Genomic DNA, 6,601 nt, shown 5'->3' with positions numbered 1-6,601 from the left:
ATGCACACTGGTCGAATGAGACATTTTGTAAAGGTTCTTGAAAATTAGCAATTTCAGCTTTAAAATACTTTAGAGAAAATAACAGAGAGACCGATTCTTCTAGATCACTTCAGCAGGTTCCTAGATAGCGGCAAATTGATTGAGGAGGCTTCAATGCAACTTCTAACATAATCTTCAATTATAGCTTCACCTTCCTTCTGGGGTTGCAAAATTGAGTGTTGAAAAATAATCTTCACTTCCAGTTCCTTCGAATGAGAATTCTTTAATGATCACCGTTACGCCAAAGTTGTTCAAGGACCCATCCTTGGTTGAGAAAATTCTGATACTGTCACCTTGAGTCTCTTATTCCTTTGAATTCTCCTTGAGTCTCTTCTTCCTTTGAGTTCTCGTTTTAAGACAATTGAAATTTTGAGATAAAAACAAAAATAAAAATAAACTTAGCACACAATAGAAATCACTAAGAAGTAAAAAATAAAAATAAAATACACTCAAAAGTAAAATTAAAATATGTTTGGATTTTTTATTTTTATGAAAAAGAAATAATAAACATATTTTGTATTTTTTTTAATTTTCTTATTTTTGTTTGATTTTTAATTTTTTTAATTCTCCCCCTAAATTTGTGCATAGAGGAAAAATATGAAAAACTTAACAAAAATAAAACTAAATTTAAAACTATTTGGGATCAAAGTTGTAAAGCAATTCAATATCGTTTATCAGCACACACCTGCATGTTTAGCTCTGGTCAATTACCAATATTGTGGTCCACTTAAACACAAAGGATATTGACAAGTTGGACAAATTATAAATAACAAGACATTGCACCTATATTCCTAAATAGACCATTTAGCTGACGACGACCAATGATATTGTTGTCCACTTATATTCTGCAGCGAGATCCACAGACAACCTTCTAAATGGTTCAATTTTAGATGCACTAGAACGTGTTCCCCAGTTCCCGACATACCCTGGTAATCAAGAACTTCTAAAGAACTCCTTGCTTTAGGTGAGTAGACGATTATTAAGAGAGAAGTCATATTTAGAAATGGGTGCATATGTTGTGTCCCAGGTCGGAACTCTTCCAATCACATAGAGGGGACAACATGTGACTAACACATATAGAGGGATTTAGAAGTATAATGTTGCGTATGCAGTGTTCTAGGTCGAATCATTTCCAATCATGCAGAGGAGACAACATATGGCTAACAAATAGAAAGAATTCCATAGATAAGGAGGTGCATACAGATAGAGTTGCATATGTTGCATTCCAGGTTGGATCTCTTCCAATCACGCAACGGAGGTAACATATGACTCACAGATAGAAAGCAAGAAAATAATTTCCTACAGACCTAATTTATCAGAACCCCTAGTCAACCTATCAATACTGGAATTAAGGACATAAGTTTGTACATCGAGGAAATGTTAAGCCATAGTTCTACATGCATGTCACACCCCCAAACTAGATGGCGGAAACGTCCGGGGGTGGATGACTTCATTTTTAGTATCACCACACATGCATTATAGTAATCAAAGTACAAAAAACCATTGTATTAATAAGTAAAAGTTTATACATGTGTTCAATTATTGTATATTGACACAAAAAATAGTTATGGAAAAAGATAGAACACATGACTCAAAACAGCTCCGTCTTCTCAAAAGCTCGGGGAGTACCTGTCTACTGATTCCCTGAGAATACAACTAATTTGAAAAGCGAGTATCAACATAAAGTTGAGTGAGTGCATAAGTATATATATGTTTGAAAGCTTGTTTTCTGATCTTTGAATATGTAAATTGTTCCAGAAAATCCTATATTTTCTGATATGAATGAAAAATATTTAATCCCATAAACCGTTCTATTTGTTAACTGGTGTTCTGTATTTGTATTCCTTTGTAAAACTTGTAATATGAGTGTGCCTGGCTCCACCAGTTGTTATTGTAAAATGTACTATAAACTGTATATTTGTAAAACTGGTACTTTGAAATTGTACCCATGTTTAGTGGATTATACACTAACCGTATTGTTAATATCTTTTTGATGAGTTATTATAACCATACTAAGACTAGATGGCCCGAACAAACGCTTTGGAGGCGTTTAAACTATTGATAACAATTGTCACTCATAGGCGTGTATGCCTCGCTGTAGCTAGCAGTCTGAGTGCAGGGTTGTCAATCCCAATGTGGATCTATACAAACATTGTTTCGATCCCTGATTGTGGATTCTGGTTACAATTTATGGACTTTCAATATGTTGTTCAAATGAACAAACAACCTGAATACATTGACTCATAAAAATCATATAGTCGTTGCATGTATAATAGCAATGAAAACCCAATCATTCTGAAATAAATGATTGATAGTAAGTTCCTTGTTTAGTATACTTGAATTGTATTGAAAATTGTTCAAACATGTCTACTTTTGAATTAAATCTTTCTTTTTTTTATGTAAAATAGTGTGCTCTTGTATACTGGACTTATGAGTTAGTGTTCTTGAATCATAAATTATACCTATTATAATTTATATGTAAGTTCTTTATTGTTACTAACTGTTCATGAATGCAACCTCTTGCTCGACATTTTACAAAACGTATTGAATACTTAATGAAATAACCTTTTATATTTATATACATATACAATTTATATAACTAAAATTTAAACGGCATTCGGACAAATAACTGTTACCCTAAGTCCACATCCAAACAAGAAAAGTAAATAAAGCGGGTTATCAGTCCTAAGCCCTTTAAATCTTATATATATATATATATATATATATATATATATTATATATATATATATATGATTTTTGGGGAAAAATATAAGTTTATAAAACATTTTAAACAATTTAAAATTTTGAAACACTTTTGGGTGACTTGATCTCAATTTAACCACAATTTGAAACCATTTGATTTGAAGATAATTGAAATCCATTTTTGAAAAATATTTAGAAATCCTTTGTTTGTAACACAAAAACCTTGTGTTAGACTTGTACTCCCCCCTTTAAAACTGTAAATACTATGAAAATACAGGGGTATGAACTCACCTTTTAGAGGGTGATTCAAATGATGATTTGATGTAGGATGTTTACTTCCACAACTGAAATCCTGTAACAAAACAAGTCCTATATAGCAACTTGTATAGCATATATGCAACCAATTAGCAAGTATACTCATAGGAATGATTGGAAATCGGACTAATTTGTAAGTATAACTTACAAATAGGAGTGTTAGAAGCTAAGATATGAAGTTGAGAAGTGTTCAGGGACAAGAGGGGTGTTCACGGCTAGGAGTGTTCACGTCCCTATGAAGGGTTCACGGCCCTGTATGTGCTCACGACCCAGTGTTCATAATAAAGAACACTTGAAGATCTTAAACAAGTTTCTAAGAAGATTCAAAGTATTTGAATTTCATTTGAATGTTAAAGAATGAATTAAAATCAGCCAAATAATATATATATATATATATATATATATATATATATATATATATATATAACGCATAAGTTCATGGCTGAGAAGTGATCACGGCTCCGAGGTGCTCACAGCCTCAAATCATGGCCGAAGGTGGTTTGCGAATTTTGAGAAGATAAGGTTGCTATACTCGAGGTGGTAGGATCCGGAGGTTCACAACCGTGAACCTCGTATGGGCTCCGCGATGGTTTGCGCTCGTGAACCTCGCATGCATGGGTTTACGGTCTGAGGCTTGTGCGGTCCGAAGGAAAAGAAGAAGAATAAAATGTTTAAACCCTTATAAGACATTTACTCTAACTTAATAAAGATAGAATAAAAGTTTAGTTGACTATTTGACTATTTACAAGAACGAGACTTACTTGATGTTAAGTTATCCCCCCGTTAAAGAGAATTTCATCCCGAAATTAGGATTAAAGTGTTACAGAAAGACTAGGGAAAAAGATGAGGATACTCATGTTGCATTTGATTCTCCCGCTCCCAAGTGATTTCAGGTTCCCGCTTTGCATTCTAGCAAACCTTCACTATCGGGATGTGGCCTTGTTTAGTCTGTTTGACTTCCCTATCCATGATCTTTATGGGTTCTGTAACAAACCGTTATTTCAAACCTATGTAATAGTATAGGTCAATTTGTACTTATTTGTAAATTAAAAAAGAGAAATTTTGGCATACTATGTATATTTACATAATTGACCCTAAAAAATAAATTATTAAATAATCTCAATTGGGTTGAACCAAGTGATAGAGATTGTAACAAGGTTTCCAAAAATATATAGAACAATAAAATCCGAGTTATAACGAAGAAGTTATGACCAATCGAAAATCCGCGACAAAACCCGCAAAATACTGTTCAGTGTAAAAACTGAATTTTTAATAAAAGGCTTTCTAGCCTTAACAATCTAAATGAAATTTATAGTTTATGTTAAACCGAGAACTTTCATAAAAAGAACGCCATAATCTGACTTCGTATGAGGAAGTTATGATTTTTCTAAGTTTCAGTATAGCAGTGTACAAAAAAAAACTCAAAATAAAGATCGAGTGGTTTTTAGCCGACACAACCTAAACGAGAATTGAAGGTCTTGTCATTAGTAGTACAACGGTAAAAAGACAGACAAAAACGGACGTTGTATGTAGAAGTTATGAATTTATAACGGATTCATGTCCCGGTCTGTTTAAAATAATAATATTAAAAATAAATTCAAAATTAGCCGATGAAGTCTAAACGAAAGTCGTAGAGTATAATTTTACCTATGCGTGCATATAAAGAACGTCAAAAACGGAGTTCGTATGCAAAAGTTATGAATTTTACAAGTTTTGGCAAAAAAATAAAGAAAAATACCAAAAACCGGGAATATTCACATGAACAGTAACTGCCACGTCACCCTCGCATGCGAGGACTCCACGTGTCGGCTGCTGAGTGGACCGATGTCTCGCGTGTCACCTCCTGATTCGACCAAGTCCGAGGTCCAGTAAGAACCGGACAGCCTCGCATGAGACACATCGGACCTCACCCTCGCACACCCCTCGCACGCCTCCGACCAACCCCCTTCGCACGTGTCGTCTTTCCATTGGACCGAGGGTTAGTCCAATCCGAGCCAACCAACAGCGAGCCTCCGGTCCGAAGAATTGCCCTCGCCTCGCCATCTGTCAAACGCGTGTCACCCTCGCATAGCTTCGGATCCGAGCCTTCGAGCTATATATAGCATGCGAGGGCTTCCGAATAATTTCACTTTTTCACCTTAAATTTTACCCTCTTTCACCTTTTCCACTCCCTTAAGCTCATATACAGCCCCTAAAGCCCCGGTATCAAGACTCGAGCCCGAAGTAAGCCGTGAAGCCCCGAAATTCTCGAGAATTCATCCTCTCTCCTATCAAAACTCTACCCGATTTGAGCCGGTTTCTCGACAAATAAACTCCTTTTCGTAAAACGAAACTTTGTCCGAATTACCACCTATCAAGTGAGTTCATACCCCCATATTTTCATAATTTCTACTGTTTTAAGCAGGGAAATACAAGTATAACACAACAACTTTGTGTTATAAATAAATGATTTCAAATCACGATAAAATGATTTTAAAGCATCAAAAATACTTCAAATATTGAACTCTTTTATAAACTTATATTTTTCCCAAATATACATATTTGTATATATAATTTAATATAAATGAGATTTAAAAGGCTTAGGACTAATAATTCATTCTAGGTCCTTTTCCTTGTTTGGATGTGGACTTATAGTACCAGTTATTTGTCCGATGGTCGTTCAAATTTTACTTATATATAAAATCTGTATATGTATATAACAATAAAAGTTATTTCATCAATTTAATCACCCTTTGTAACATGTTGAACAAAGGATTACATGCAAAAATAGTTATTTACCAATTCATAAAGTACATATAAATTATAATAGGCATAATTTATGATACATAGAGCAATAATTCATATGAATACACTGTTTTACATACAACAAGGGTTTTAATTCAAAACAAATCAAGGGTTTACACTTATCAAATACATGTTCGGGATACTAAGTCAAGAACATACTGTCAATCATTTATTTCAGAATGATTGGGTTTTCATAACTAATATACATGTAACGTTTATATGCTTTTTATGAGACATTCAATTCAGGTTGTTTAATTCATTTTAGACAACCAAAGTAAAGCCCTGACATTATAACCAGAATCTCCAGTCCGGGGATCGAAACAAGTTGTGTGTAGATCTATATCGGGATTGACAACCACGCACTCAGGCTGCTAGCTATAGTCAGGCATACACGCCAATGAGTGGCAATTGTTATCAACAGTTTAAGCGCTCATCAGGCGTTCATGTCTTAGTATGGTTATAATAACTCATTAAAAAGATATTAACAACACGTTAGTGTATAAATAATTAAACGTATCTTCAAAGTACCAGTTTACAATATGCAAAGTACAATGGCATACTATAGTTTTCAATAACAGCTGGTGAAGCCATGCACACTCTCCAATACAAGTTTTACAAATACATTGGTTTACAAATAAGATGGTTTTATGGGAATAAAGCTACTTTTCACATACCACAGAAAATATGGGATTTTCTAGAAGTGTTTTCATATTCCAAATACAAAGACACCCATTCAAACATAAATACTTATGTACTCACT

Source organism: Lactuca serriola, chromosome 4 (genome assembly GCF_051521515.1).
Source record: "Lactuca serriola cultivar US96UC23 chromosome 4, Lser_US96UC23_V15, whole genome shotgun sequence".
NCBI lineage: Eukaryota > Viridiplantae > Streptophyta > Magnoliopsida > Asterales > Asteraceae > Lactuca > Lactuca serriola.
This window is presented reverse-complemented; position numbering follows the sequence as displayed.